This window comes from Macaca nemestrina, chromosome 8 (genome assembly GCF_043159975.1).
Source record: "Macaca nemestrina isolate mMacNem1 chromosome 8, mMacNem.hap1, whole genome shotgun sequence".
Classification (NCBI taxonomy): domain Eukaryota; kingdom Metazoa; phylum Chordata; class Mammalia; order Primates; family Cercopithecidae; genus Macaca; species Macaca nemestrina.
In genome coordinates this window covers 47,008,856-47,024,368 of record NC_092132.1, presented here as the reverse complement: position 1 = coordinate 47,024,368, position 15,513 = coordinate 47,008,856, and the positions used below count along the sequence as shown (strand labels likewise).

The 15,513-nt window shown below is 46.2% G+C and overlaps 1 long non-coding RNA gene and 1 pseudogene across 2 annotated transcripts in view; both read right to left on the bottom strand.

Moving 5' to 3' along the window:
* The window catches only part of LOC139355798 (uncharacterized), a 66,660-nt gene that overhangs the window by 37,306 nt on the left and 13,841 nt on the right, over window positions 1-15,513 (bottom strand). The gene's annotated exons all lie outside the window — the stretch shown is intronic.
* On the bottom strand, window positions 7,861-15,172 carry LOC112425615 (WASH complex subunit 3-like; annotated as a pseudogene).

Below are 15,513 nucleotides of genomic sequence, written 5' to 3'. Positions count from 1 at the left end.
CTGAGCAGGAAAACTTTCACTCTTACAATGGTTGGGGTGGACGGGGAATATTTGTTCCCAGATCCGGGACCATGCAGCAGCTACTTGGGAAGGAAAGAGTGACCCTCCCATTCCTACCCAAAGCTTTGGCTACATCCTAGGGCATGACTTGCCAAAGTCAAGGAACATCAAAGTTATGGTGACCAACTTCTCCTAGTTTCCCACAACTTTCCCCCTTTAGCTGTGAAAGCCCCACATCCTGGTAACCCCTCAGTCTGAGCAAACTGGAACAGAGGGCATCATGATCAAAGATGAAACCAAGGAAAACCCTTTCCACTCTAGCCTCAAATATGGAAGGCCAAAACCCCCAATTCTCCCATCTCATGGAAGCCAGGAGATCCCAAACCCTCACCATCAGACTACAGGCTGCGCCTCGCTGCTCTCAGTCCTAGGGAACTCGACATCCCCTCAGAGCTCTGAGATGAGGCATTGAGGACACAGACCTTGCATTCCATCTGCATGCTCCCATCTCCCCCGAGGCTGCCAAAAATTGGACACTGGGAGATGGAGATGCTTGGCAGCTGGAGTCACTCCTAGCCTCGGGCAAATTTTCCAGGCTTTTACATCTTTGAAGGAGATGGCAATATTCCCCATTTCTTCCAGATCCACACCGCCTGGGGTCAGAGATGCAGGGAACTGGCCAAAACGCCTTTCTCTGTGATAAAGAGGCCACAGCGTTAAATCCCATGAGTTCATCAATAGGTAACAAAATATTTTGCATGATTTGGCCTTGACTGAAAGGAAATTGTGAAACCTGCAAGGTGCTCTCTGTTCCTAGTGTGGACTCCCCAAAGAGGTTCTGGTCCTGAGCATGGCTACAGACGTTCACTGCATGTAATCCAGACCTCATCTAATGCTATAAGTAAATAAACTCTGGATATTCAGAGAGAACAAATCACCAGTCCATCAAAATCCTTGGGGTAAATTAGTTCAGAAGACTGGACTAGAGACACACTCCGTGACTCACCCCCACCCAGAGTAAATAAGGGAAGATTAAGCACAACTTGATTGAATCATGCTGAAGTTTGGCATAACACAACAAACAGATCAGCCTGAAATCTCACATTAGGAACACATAATCTCATAAAATTTATGACTGTTATTGCTCACCACATATGTTTCTGGGTTACTGTGTGCCGGGCTTCAAGCGAACTTCATTGCTGGGGTCTTGAGGGGGCTGCCTGCTGATCCATAGCGTATTTCAAGAAAGAAGCCACATTCCCAGTTGACACTCTTTGGCATGAGTTTCCATGTGGCCTGGCCATGGGAGGGAAGGAGACTGGAGGGGGGATCTTGGCAGTGGGAAGGGGGTTTTGTGCCGTGCCCCAACCGGGCCCCTTGGCAAGGTCTCCTTGAGATGCTGAAGGGAAGACTGGCAGGCAAATCTTTTCTATCTCTTAGCCTCAGTTTCCTTATTTGCAAAACAAGGGGTAAAATTAGACGATCTCTGAGGTCTTTTCAAGAAGATCAAGGGAGTGATGCATCTAAAGAGAATTCATCTAAAGAGAATGAATTGCCAATCTACTGCCCTCCATCTCCAAAAGGAAGCCAGAGCAAGAACTGGCCACTATGTCACCAACTGAGAGCAGTAGAGAATGGTGTGTGGCTTACAGGAGGCCATGGAATGCCAGCCCTGAGATCTGGGAGGAAAGGAGAGATGACCACATGCTTCAGGAGGGTCACCCTCAATTGTTGCCCAGAGCTAAAACAGAGTTCAGAAGTGTTTGCAAACTTGTATCGCCACTCCACCTTCCACTGCCCATTGATCGAGGCCCCTTTTCCCTCTGAGCCCAAACACAACCTTATGATTCTTCTTGACAGAAGCTGCTACCCAACCATCAGATCTTGGTGGTGAGCAACAGCTGCTTTCCAACCCAAATGATGCTCAGGCTCCCTCCAGGCCCATGCTCAGGGATTCCGGGTCTGACTGTAGAGACTCCAGAATGTGGAGTCAGTGAGAAGCCAGAGCCCCGAGAGAGGGAGCCAATTCCCTGATGTGAAGGGCCATCGTTTGCAGGAGATGGTTGCTGAAGTCCAAGTCCAGGGATTCCATAATGAAAGGAAGACGAAGCCCGTGAGCCCTGGATTCATTTATTGAAGCCCAGAGCAAGGCAACATATTCCCAGGCCCCAGGGCTGTGCCCTCAGGTGTCATCACAAGGGAACACATGTGTAGCAGAGGCAGGTGACATGTAGACACAGCAGGTGCCTGCCACGCTGAGGTTTGTGCCTCCCTGCACCCATCCAGGCTCTGCCCTGAACATCTCAGCTCAACAATCTCTCTCACGCAGATCCCTGCCTTCCCTGCCAACAGCCAAGGTCTAACCCTTCTCACCCTCGGGCCCTCTTCCAGGCTTTTCCTGTTCCATTTCCAGCACTGCTAGCTCCATCCAGAAAGTTTTGAACAAAAGAGCAACATTTTTTTTCTGGCTTGTTCATTTTCATTATGGTTTTCACAGCCAATTCCAGTAAATCTGCTACAATAAAAGTCCCTATTCATCATCCATGTTCTTCTAAATAATCTTAGATTTGATTTGAAGTCTACTTCAGTTAATATTTTGCCTTTTTTCAAAAAAATAGTTTTATTGTTTTTTCCTGATTGTAACTCAGATATCAGCTGGGGACTGCCCTGCCCCTCAACATCTGTGAAATGTCCTGTGGCAGACTGTATTTTCCAAATAAGGCCACAACATTATTTTGCATCCCATATGCTCGTTCCAGAACTTTGCGACTCCTCCATTGAGAGATGGCGGCTGTGTCATCTCCCCTTGAATATGGGTGGGCCTTTTGACTGCTTCAACTGATAGAGTGCATGTAATTGACTGTGCAACTTCCAAAATGTGAGTCAGGAAAGCCACACAGCTTCCACCCGGCTCTCTCTCTCTCTCAGGACACACACCTTAGGAGCCATGGACAGCCACGTAAGAAGTCCAGCCCCCTGAAGATGCCCGGCTGCCAGCACCATGCAGAGACCACATAGAGATGGAGAGAAATTGCAAGAAGCCCCAGTTGCTCCAGCTCCAGCTGCCTGAGCCTTTCCAGACACCAGACATGTGGATGGGGAAGGCTTTGCTGGGACTCCAGCTTCAGCCGCAGAAGAGACCCCATGCAAGAGCCACCCAGCAGAGCCCAGTCAACCCCAGAACCTGGAGAGATATAAATGATTATTGTTGTCTGATGCCAATAAGTTTGAAGTGGTTTTTTAGTGTAGCAAGGGATAACAGGGACAATTTGGCTGAAGTTCAAGAAATTCTGTGTCCTGTGGAACTCACAAGGCTTTCCAAGGCTTCTGCGGATTCCTGGAAAAACAGAATGGATTGTTCATTTGTGGGTTATATGTGTTCAGATGCTGCCTCTGTCCGACCCCACACAGCATGTGAAATGTGGCCCCAATTTCATGTCCCACAACAGTCGCTCACACCAAGCATCTGAGTGGGTAGTAGACCACGTGGGAGATTTAAGATCATGTTGCTGACCACATGGGATTTTGTCAACTTGCTACCTCTTCTCCCCTCCCTCTTCCCAGTCTCATCTCCTCTCAGGTTGCTCTGGGAACCCACGTTCTTCTCCCTCTACTATGAAGAGCAATTAAAATTTCCTCAAGTGCCTAATCCCAAACTTCCACACTCAAGCACATCAAGAATCCAGCCTTTACTGGAGCCAATTGAGGTTATAGATGAGCAATTATTCTTGTGTGCATTCATTGTAAAAAAAATTCAAGGAACACCCAGAAAAATAAAAGAAGAAAGTAAAAATTACCCCCAAATCCCACTATCCAGTGATAAGCACTATTAATGTTTGGTAAACATCCTATCAGTATACACTTTTACATATATAAGATTATACTATCCTTGCTGCTCTATGCTTCCCCAGGTATAATTGGTATTAATAACAGCTTTACCATTTATTTAGCACCTACTAAGTACTTAGCAATTATATAAAGGTAGCATCCTCAATGCATCATTATCTTCCTTTTCCTAAGGGATTTTGGGGAGAGTCAGAGCAGGGACCTGAACCCAGACCCTCCCAACCATAAGGCCGGTGCACTTGCCACTAAATCATTCAGTCATAGCGGAATCTTTCCCCCAGACCTGCATATCACTGTGGAGAGACTATGCTGGCCTGCGTATCTTGAGCCAGGTCTAGCATCCTAACACATTCCTGTGCCCTCTTTCAGAAAGTCCAAGGCATTGGAGCTCCCAGGAGTCTGTGTTTGGCTCATTCCCGGTGAGGCTGAGTTTCTGAAAGGAAGTGAAAGTCTGGGCCCCACAGGAGAAACAGGGAGGGTTCTGTGTCCTCAGTAGAGCAGAGCAAAGCCAGATAGGAGCTCTCCTCTGCCTCCGTGTCTGCGGGTCGGAGGGGGCCCTGCTGTCCTGGGAGTCTGGGGTGGTCTCCCGTGAGTTCAGCATGAACCATCTGCCTCTTCCTCCCAGGGAGTGTTTGTCCCAACTCCTGAGGGCCTCATCTGTGCAGGGCCCACCAGGCGAGGAGGACATGTCTTAGGAACAGGCTGTGCTTGTTCCCTCAGCCCTAGAAGAGACTCTGCCAGGTGGCACTTGCCCTTCCCTGGGGAGGAGTTTGCAGTATGTTCTCTGTCAACCTTTACTGATGAGCACATGTTCCAAGCAGAGCCCCAGGGGACTAGCATCTGCTCTGACCCCTTCCAGAGAAACCCTGGGTGAGAGGCTGAGAGAGGAGATCCCACAATGGGGGCACTGCAGCCCCGGAAGAGGAGGAGCAGCCTCTGGGGAGGGCCTGACCTTTCCTTTGATGACTTTCTTGGGCTTTGCACTAATTGTGAAGAAGTAAAAAGTGAGTTATCAGTCTCCAGCTGTTCCCACAGATGCTGACATTTGAGGGAAGCTAAGGGCAGCAGACTCCTCCCCACCACACAACTACACTTACAGCCGTCCACTTGAAGGTAGGCCTGCCTTGCAGGAGGTCCCCTTTGACTCCAGAGACTCAGACACCCCCAGCTCAGGTTAGGCGTTTAAAAGTTAGGCTGTGAGTCCAAAAGCCCCAGACTTGAGGTCTGGCTGCCACTTATTTACTTGAACCCAGGATAATTTGTTTAACTCCTCTGAGCCTAGGCTTCCCCATCATCTTAGTTTTGTTTCCCCCATAGAAGTACCCCCTACGATGGGGGTTCTGTTGCTGGTGTTTTAACTGGGAGGTGATCCCAGGAAGATCCAGCAGGGGAGCAGGTAAGGAAGGGAAGTAAGCCAGTGAAAGATCATTGTCAAGCCAGTGACAAAACAGAAGCTTAATCCTGCTGGGGAACTCTTAGAGGCAGTGGAGAATACATGTCCTGGAATTATCCCCCATTTCCCTAACCCCAGGGCAAAGGAACTGGCATATTGATCCACCAATTCCCACCGGTCATTGTTTAAAGGCTGCCCCTGAGGAGGGGGTCAGGGATCATACCTGTGTCTCTCTGGCCTGTCCTATGCACAGGTAGAGCAGGCTCCAGCCACCAGAGACAGCCTCAGGCAGAGTCACACACTGCTCTTGCACACTACTTTTGTTACAAAGTAGACTGGTGCTATGGGCAACCAAGGACGTGTCTTCGTCCTGCAAACCTCCAGTGCCCTCCAGTGCTGTGGTAAGTGCCAAGGGGATATGGTGGGGCACCCTCAGCCTCTGCTACCACCACCTCTAAAACAAGAGAAATGACACTGGCTGCTTGGGATGGCTGTGGGGAAATATGCAGATTTTGTTTTATTTGATTTGTTTCAGCAGGCAGTTGACTTGGTTGAACTCTCACTGCATATTCTGTCTCCTGGGTGGCAGCTCAAATCCCCACAAACGCATCATTCAGAGGTCAGCCCAAGACTGAGGCAGAGTTTATGCCCTGAATTTAGTGCTTATCCTCTTTTGATTAGTCTTTTCAACTACATCGCCTCCATTTACAGTGAATATAGTTTCCTCAAACCCTGTCCTTTTGCCAGAAAAACTATATGCTGTCTCTCAGAGTTCTATTTTAGCCTTTCTCCGCGGGACATGCTCCTGCTGGCTTTTTAAAAGTTGACCGTGGGGTAGGTGCAGTGGTTCATGCCTGTAATCTCAGCACTTTGGGAGACTGAGGCAGGAAGATCACTTGAGGCTGGGAGTTCAAGACTAGCTTGGAGAACACAGTGAGACTCCATCTCTACAAACAATAAAAAATTAGCCGAGTATGTTGGTGTATGCCTGTAGTCCCAGCTACTTGGAAGGCTGAGGTGGAAGGATTGCTTGAGTCTGGGAGGTCAAGGCTGCAATGAGCCATGGTCACACCATGTACTCCAGCCTGGGCAACAGAGTGAGACCTTGTCTCAAAAATAAATCAATAAAATAAAAGTTGACTGTAGGTTACCATTCTGCTTAACAATAAGCTGAATGAATAAGCACACAATAACTAGGGTTGAGAGAGTCAATCGAATAAAACCCACAATCAAGTTAAGGACCAGTCCTGAATACAGATAACCTGTCTCATTGTGCAATCATGTCTCCAATCACATGACTGAACTTTCAGTTTGGGTGAAAAAAAAGGCCCTTGTAGCTATGTAGCCTTTTATTATTTCTGTAATGAATCTGGCCTATTTGACCCCAGAGATATCAATATTCCAACAGTTCCTGTTCTTGCCCCAGTGTTCTCACATAGGACCTCTTGTCCCCAGAAAGTCTACTAATCCCCATAACCTTATCCCACCCTCTCTCACTCAGCTAAAATTTTCTGATAATCCACTTCTGATGGTGCCTCTAGGAGAGGGTGACAATTTTGGATGAGTGGGGAGATGCCACGTTTCCAGATTGTTCTGAGGATTAAATAAGTTAATACATATAAAGTGCTTAGGACTAGACTTGCCCATAGGCACATAGTAAGCCCTTGATAAACGGTGGTGGTGGTAATATTGATAGTATTATTATCTTATTATTATTCTCTCTTCTTAGTTGTAAATGTCATAAGCATAGAATAGGAACTCAATCACTGTGTGTGGAATGTAACTTAATTGGAAAGATGTCCTCTGTCATGGCCTAGAACCTAGACACCTCAGAGCCTAATTAGCAGGGAGTCAGGAAATACAGATGCCTCCCCTGAAATGGTGAGACTAAGGTATATTAGTCCATTTTCATGTTGCTGATAAAGGCATACCTGAGAGTGGAAAATTTACAAAAGAAAGAGGTTTAATGGACTTACAGTTCCACGTAGCTGGGGAAGCCTCACAATCACGGCAGAAGGCAAAGAAGAGCAAGTCACATCTTACATGGATGGCAGCAGGCAAAGAGAGAGAGCTTGTGCATTGGAACTCCTCTTTTTAAAACCATCAGGTCTCATGAGACTTATTCACTACCATGGGAACAGCATGGGAAAGACTTGCCCCCATGATTCAATTACCTCTCATTGTGTCCCTCCCACAACACATGGAAATTCAACATGAGATTTCAGTGGGGACACAGGCAAACCAGATCATAAGGTGACCCAGGTCAGTGTCAGCTCCACCAGGAGGACTCCTTTTCCATCTGAATTTGGTACCCTCCTTTATGTTCCCATTGCACACTACTCTTGTTCCAAAGTAGACTGGGTGCTATGGGCAACCAAGGATGCATCTTCATTCTCCAAACCTCCAGGGCCTGACACATGATAAACGTCCAGTAAGTATTTGCTAACTGAATATTGGCTTACTTACCTTCCCCCAGGCATTTTATTTTATTATTTCATTTTATTTATTTTGGCTTTCATTTTAGGTTCAGGGGGTACGTGTGCCGGTGTGTTACATGGGTAAATTGTGTGTTGCTGGCATTTGGTGTACAAATGATCCCATCACCCAGGTAGTAAGCACAGTACCCAATCATTTTTCAACCCTTCCCCTACTCCCAACCTCCCCGCTCTATGGGTCCCCAGTGTCTACTGTTCCCAGCTTTGTGTCTGCCCCCACACATTGTAATGTCTAGCTAGCACAGTACCTGCCCCTAGTAGAGACTTACAGGTTTATTAAGCGTATGAAGGGCATAGATTTCCTTCATCACATGCAGGTGAAAGAAACATACTTTTTCCTTCTAAATCTAGTTAAATCTGGCTCTAGCCCTCACATGCCTGACTGAGAGCTGTCTGATACATTGAATCAGTAACCCCCAATTCTAATCCCTTATCTGCGCCTACCATAGAGGCTGGAGAAGCTACAATGCACTTTTTTCCCAGCATCCTTTGCAGTTAGGAGTGGTTGGGAGATGCAGTATAGGCTGATGAGAAGCCAGACATTTGCTGGCAATGTCCTTACTTTCCTTCTTCCTGTGCGATATACAGACACATGTCTGGGGGTACAGCAGCCCCCTTGAAAACATGAGGAGACAGTGTGAGGAAAAGACTGAGACAGTTACCCACAAGCAAGCCTTGATGTCCCTGAGTCATGAACCAGTGCCTCCAGACATCTGTCGGCAGGTTGTTGGCTAAAGGGACTCCAGTTAAGTCTTCTGAATTTCACTCCTCACTGAAACTAGATGGGGTACCTCTCTTTCCAGAGGATCCTGAGGAGGGGTAAATAAGAGATGTTTATCCAGTTATCCTGCCACAAATGAATGAAAACATCTTGCTCAGGTCGTTTAAGTCCAGAATTAAGCACGGAATTTCCCTTCTGTAAAAAAAGGAAGTTGGACCAGGTGATGGCAAAGGTTCTCGCCTTGGAGTCCAGCCTGGAAGAGGCGGTCACAGTGGTGACACCCTGTGATCCCCACCCTTCCTGACTCAAGCTGAGCTTGCTAACAGAGTGCAAGGCTCAAACAGAGAGTGTTCCAGGCTATTCCTATGTCCTTCACCAACCTGCGAGCAAAGGGAGCACCAGACAGGGAGGGAGTGAGGATACACCGAGCAGAGTCACTGGGACTGGAGGAGGCCAAACATCATGCGTAAGTCAGCAGGCAGGTGTGAGAACCAACTCGACTTGAAAGCCAAAGACTCAGAGAGCTGTAAAGTTTAGAGCTGAAGAGTGGAATGCCATGAATGTGAATGTAGTGGAGAGAAGGTGGGGATATTTATGGAGCTGATTCTAGAGACCAGAACAGTAGCTGATGAGGAAGAGCTGTCTTCCTCTTAACCTGCTGTAGATTTGAAATTCCGGGAGGAGCTCACCTTCTAGCCCACTCAGATGTGTGCGTGTGCATATATATGTGTGTGTGTGCGTGCGCACGCGCGTGCATAGTATGACTGCTGGCCCCTTAGCCTCCAGGCTGATTGAGGGAAAAGCTTCATGCTGTCACATCTCAACATCAGTGGGCTTCAGAATCTCTAAATGGAACCTGCAATCTCTTGGATATGGGGGAAGAAAGGAAGCAACTAAGCCCTTGGCATGGGTCGGGCATTGTGCTGGCACCTGCATGTCCATTGCACTTGCAGTGAGCCTGCAAGATAGAGATGATCAAACCCACTTCATTGGCTTTGCAAAGAGCACTTGATGAGACCAGAACTCACCACTGGCAGGGCCGCTCCCCTGAGCTTCCACATTTCCTGCTTGCACAGTTTAGATCTGTGTGGCTATGTGCAAGTCACCCAGCCTTTAAGAACCTCAATTTGCCATTTGGAAAAAGGGAGCAGTTTGGAGTTGCAGGCCCAGATGATGATTCCCCTTCTCCTTGGTCCTCAGTGTTATAGTGAGGATGGAATTAAATAACATTTGTGAATTCTTATAAAATTGTGAAGTGCCATGACAATGAAAGGCTTATAATTATTTTCCACAACAACAACAATAATAAGCTAAATTTGATTCTGGCATAAAAATGCAATAGCTAAGATTCAATGATGTAGAATAGATCGATTTGGGGAAAATTATACTACATATGCATTTCACAAGCTAGTGAAAGCGCACATTGCCATGGCCATGAGAAAGACCAGGAGAAGAGAAAGGCTCATAAATTCAGCAAGTCTACCCAATTTCAGTTGACTCAAATGCACAACAATTTATTCTCAAATACTCTGCTGGGTTTAAGGAAAGACTCAATGATTACAATATACTCTGAAAGCCTTTAAGAGAGTTTAAGCAATCATTTGTATTCTAAATAGGCCTTCCTGACACATCCTCCTTAAAACGTTAGATCAGAAAAAGAATTCAAAGCCAGAGGCTGGCTGGCAGCGCTCCTGCTGTTCTATCAAGTTGACTGTGGGTTCCCGTTCTGCTTAGACAATAGGCTGGATAAATGAGCATGCATAGCCAGAGCCTGGGAATCTAATCAAATGAAACCTTCCATTAAATTAATCTGACACAGCTTTGGCCATTTTTCTGGACTAGTCCTGGATTCAGATACTCTATCCTATTATCCAGCTGTATCTCCTACCATGTGACCCAATTTTGAGTTTGAAAGAAAACGTCCCCTGTTGCTATGCGGTCTTCTACTGTTTCTGTGATTCAGCTTGCCTTGCTTAAATCTCATGAACACCCTGACCTCACACTCCTCTATTTACCTCTCTCTTATCACACAGGATCTCTCATCCCAAAATTGTCTCCTCAGCCTCATGTTCCAGTCCACTCAGCTGAAGCTTTCCCAGAATCCGCTGCTGACGATGCCCCTTGGAGAATGCTGATTACTTTGGGTGAGGAGAGATGCCACGTCTTGGAGCATCTAAAGTCACCAGCCCATGAGACGCGAGAGCAGTGCTGAGCTCCATACAGAGATAGAAGAAGGGTGTCTCCCACGTTTAGTCCATAAGCCTCAAAGCACCTCTGCTTATACCAGTGTCCTCAACCTCCTCATAACAGCAGACCCTCTGGCTTTCCTTCTAAGCCTTCTGTCTGCAAGAGGAGCCTGTGAAGGACTGACCCTCTGCCATTCCCTTCATCCTTCAGTCTCTACTTCTCTTCCTACCCAAGGCAACTCTACCATCGATGTCTTCCATGTTCTTTGGCCAGCAAAGGCCCTGTGCTCAGAGTTCCACAGATGGGCTATCAGTTCAACCAAAAGCAAGCCTTGCATCTCTCTGAATCCCACTTTGGACCCAGCTACCACACCTTGCAATGTGAATTTTGCAATGTGAATTTTCTAATTTCAGATTCTCTGTCCTGTTGTAACTTCTGTGTCAAACCATGTGTTTCCATTTTAAGGCTCGAAAAATATGATCAGCCTGGCTCTGCGGGCTTGCACTGCCTTTAAGTCCCTTCTGACTCATGCCCAGCTGTCTTAGAGCACAGAGCAGGCTCCTACACCTCCCCTGACAGATGCCTTCTGGCCAGGCTGGGTGCTAGAAGGAAGACCTGTGCCTCTCAAATACCTTCGTTGGTCCCTTCCTCAGCCAGAGAGCACCATGTGCCCAGGAAGAAAAAGTTGACCCCCCAGTCCAAGGCCCAACAACCAAGTTTTGTTTAGGATATAAGGCCATTGAACTGGTCTTATTTATTTTCTCTGCACTTGTGTTTCCTAAGTTTTTCCACATTATTTCTAATTTGGGCTGTCAGAAACGGGAAAAATTAAAAACCAAGGATCTAGAGATAATGGAGTATCTTGGTGGTTACTGCATTAAGAATCAGCTGGCTAAAATGGGTTTGGAAGATCTTAGAAGGCAACCTGACTCAAACACTGTGCAAATCAAAATTGGGAGAGCCCACAGGCCAAGGTGCAGCTGAAACACTAAATGCACTCCCTCCCTCCCTAGTGAAAACACATGTGGACTCATGTGGACGCTGTCCTCTCATCTTCATCTACTTCTGGAAATAGTGAAATAGAGAGATAGGAACTGCTGTTCGGATTGGAGAACCCCAGGCATCTCAAACATGTGGCCATATCTGTTACCCTTTATCTATCTGCCTTGCTCAAAGCTGTATTTTCATGAGCACATGGTAAGGCCTTAACTAATATTTGTTGAATAAATGAAGGAAGGAGGAATAGGATAAAATACATTTCAGCTGACTCAGATGCTTTTTTGGAGAGTTAGATATACATGTACAAATGGGTAAATATATAAAGAAATAGATGAATAATTAAATTGGCACTAATTGGTATGGTTGATAGAACACTAACACCATCTCTCTTGTTGACAGTGTGTGATTGAATTAACAGTATTAAGTGTGTCTATGACATGACCCTCCCTGCTTTTTTCTGTCATCCTCCTTACATCTTTCCTCACCTCCAGAAATTATCCCCTCCACAAACACACAGATTTGTGTGTCTACTAAAACAAAATCTTTCACAGATGGTACAGGTGCTAACAGAGAGAAGAAAGGGGAAGAGTAGATTCTAAGTGTTTCTTTTCACTTAATAATTTACCCTCAGGGCAATAGGAGTTTTGGTATAGCTCAAGGTCCTAAGACTGGGAATATAATTTCTAGCAGTGTATTCTTGAGAACAGCATGTCTTTATTGCAATGAATTATGTACTAGCTAAGCATCCATCACCACACTCCAGAAAGTCTGACCAATTGGTTTCAATACTTAGATGAGGCTTATTTTCAACCAGACATGCCCATTTGTAAATGCCTACTAAGTGTAACCCACATAAATTTGAGTGTCCTCATGGCCTTTTCAGCTCTTGCATAGTCAAAAGAAATAAACATTCGACTCCTAAATCCTTGAGGAAAAATGAAGATTTGGAGATGGGTTTTCGGATGATGTGGCCCAAGGATTTTGCATTGCTCTAACTGCTCTTCTCATGGGAAGCCACTGGCCTGTGCTTTGAATTTAATGCAACAAAATCTATCACTTTACAACTCTTCCAGAGCCAACAACTAGGCTGCACAACTCCCTTTTAGAAATATGCAGGAAACATATTCACAGCAAAACATCTTCACTTAAGGCCAATGGGACCCCTCCCGACACTCAATACATCTCCTCATTCAACCCAGCTTGTCCTTTCTTGTTCCCCTATAGAGTGTGGAGCCTTGGGGATTTAAGGCAGTGGGGTCTGGTGCCCCTGCAGCCTGCCCTGCCCCTGCCACATCACTAACATCTGAGCACAGCATCCCGCCTCTTCAACCAAAGACTCTGCCCCTTAGCGATATCCACAGACCACATTTCCTCCAAGTTACAAGCTAAAATGTTGTTTCTTGCCACAAATAAAACATAAGTTACTTACTCTAAAATTCAATGTGGCCGGGGGGATGACACGACCTCACTTATGCTGAGGCCTGAGAGATGCTTTATGTGTGACCAAAATCACTCCTCGAGGGACAAATCAGGGGTACTAAGTCCTGGGCTGGATCTGAGGTGTCCCCTGAGTGGGACCAGGGGAGCTGCTCTCCCATTCATCTTGCTTCTCAGCTTAAGATACAGTGGCCCCCAAACCACCCTGCTGCCCTAGTTTAAACTCAAGTATTCCATCTCACTTGTAGAAGCTGCCATTTTGCCTCTTTTTTTTCTTTGGGCTTGATTAGCCACATCAACACAGGGAATTCAAAAGGCCCCTCCAGTTTAAAATCAGCTCTCAAATTGCACAGCCACTCTTTGCCAAAAGTTGCTGATCTGTCTCCCGCAAGGATTGATCCAAGTGCTTCTCATTATCCAAGCTAGCTTCGATTGCTCCCGTGGTGCTGCCTGCGGTAGTAGCTCCTCCTACCACAACACAGGAAAACATTTGTGCCAGTAACAGATTCCTACTTGTGAATTAAATACATAAATCCTAGCTAACCTCCTCTCTACCCTCTACTGTCTCTAGGGCAGTGAGGTGGTTGGCCACTAGATCAGACATCTGGCGGCGTTAAGAGTTGCAAACAGTCCCCATTGTTAAGGTCCTCATCTAACAACATCTTTCCTCTGCCTTTGCTGCATACCACCCCTGAAATCTTCAAATGGAGCTGCTAACACAGCTCAAAGCCCTTTTCTCTGGTTCCTTGCATGGAACTTCCTGTGAATTTCTTATGTTTCTAGTAGCAATCAGCTTGTATAAACAGTTTCAAAGCCAACTTGATTGCCAACCTTACAGTAGCTGTTGTGCTCCAGGGGAGCTGGTCCCAGCTAGAGCAGGGCAACAATGTGGATGAGTGCAACTATCCTTATCATTGATCGCCTCATTCCTTGCACAAAGCTTCTGCTCCTTAGTTGCATATCTATTGGGATTGATGTGCTAATGTCCAATTTGCAATCTCAAGAGAGAAGGTTTTTGTTTTTTAGGTTATAAATGCTTTATGTTTTTAACATAGAAGAAGCTCGGTGGTGGACATGTATGTGGTCATTTGATGTTTTTATGACTAAACGTTAGAGTTCAGGCTCTCTCTCTTACAGAACATAAATGTATGCCTACACATGCGTATGTAATTCTTATCAAAATTAAGCTTAGTTACTAAAAGAAGATTCGTTATCTGAACTTTCTTCTATAATTTCTTACTTTCGCCATCAGGCACTGGAGCATCTGGCCTCTCAGGAAAATCTGGGTCTAGTCCTTCTGATATCATTTTGTTTATTGTTTTTTTTTTTCATTTTTGTTTTGAGACAGGATCTCACTCTGTCACCCAAGCTGGAGTGCAGTGGCACGATCTTGGCTCACTGCAACCTCCACTTCCCAGGTCCAAGTGATTCTCCTGCCTCAGCCTCACAAGTAGCTGGGATTACAGGCGTGTGCCACCATGCCCAGTTATTTTTTTGTATTTTTTGGTAGAGACAGGGTTTCACCATATTGGCCAGGCTGGTCTCGGACTCCTGAACTCAAGTGACCCATCTGCCTTGGCTTCCCAAATTATTGGGATTACAGGCGCAAGCTACCACGCCCGGCCTAATTTTGTTTCTGATTGCCATTGCTGGTACACCTACTTGAACCATTTTGAGATCTCTGGCATATCTTGGATCCTTGGCTACAGTTCAGCTGTTTCCTGCTGATCCCTCACTTTCCTGGGGTCCAGAGTCTTGTGTACTGTTCCATAACTGCTCTGAAGTGGCTTCAGAGGTGCTGAAGTCCATTTGTGACACTAGTGACACTTAAAGGAGATACTTCAACTGTGACATCATCTAGGTCAGAGATAGATGACAACTTTGTGTCTAAAATGTTGAGAGTTGTTTCAATTTGTTGGATACAAAGAGAAAGATCTGCCAGTTTCTCCTCACAAACCATAGAAAAGCAGTTGAGGAACTCTACAGTGTGCACCACAAATTGGTTTAGAAAACCCACCGTTCTTTTCTGTTGAAGAGTTGGCACCTTGGTCAGGTCATGCCTGACTCTATGAGAGGAAGCCCATCGTCATCCATCTTCTCGGTGGGCGGGAGCCCCAGGGTTCACCCACAAACCCCTCCCAGATGGGGCCACCCAAGCCAGTAATGGTGTGTTAAGAGGGAGTTTTCGCAGGCATCCTCCATTTAACTGGTTCACAAGTCCTATGTTTATTTGATTCCCTGAGTGGTGCTGAGACCTGAAAACCATATTCTTCTTTAAAAGAGTAATTTTGGCCAGGCGCGGTGGCTCATGCCTGTAATCCCCACACTTTGGAATGCCAAGGCGGGTGGATCACTTGAGGCCAGGAGTTCCAGACCAGACTGGCCAACACGGTGAAACTCCATCTCTACTAAAAATACAAAAATTAGCCAGGCAT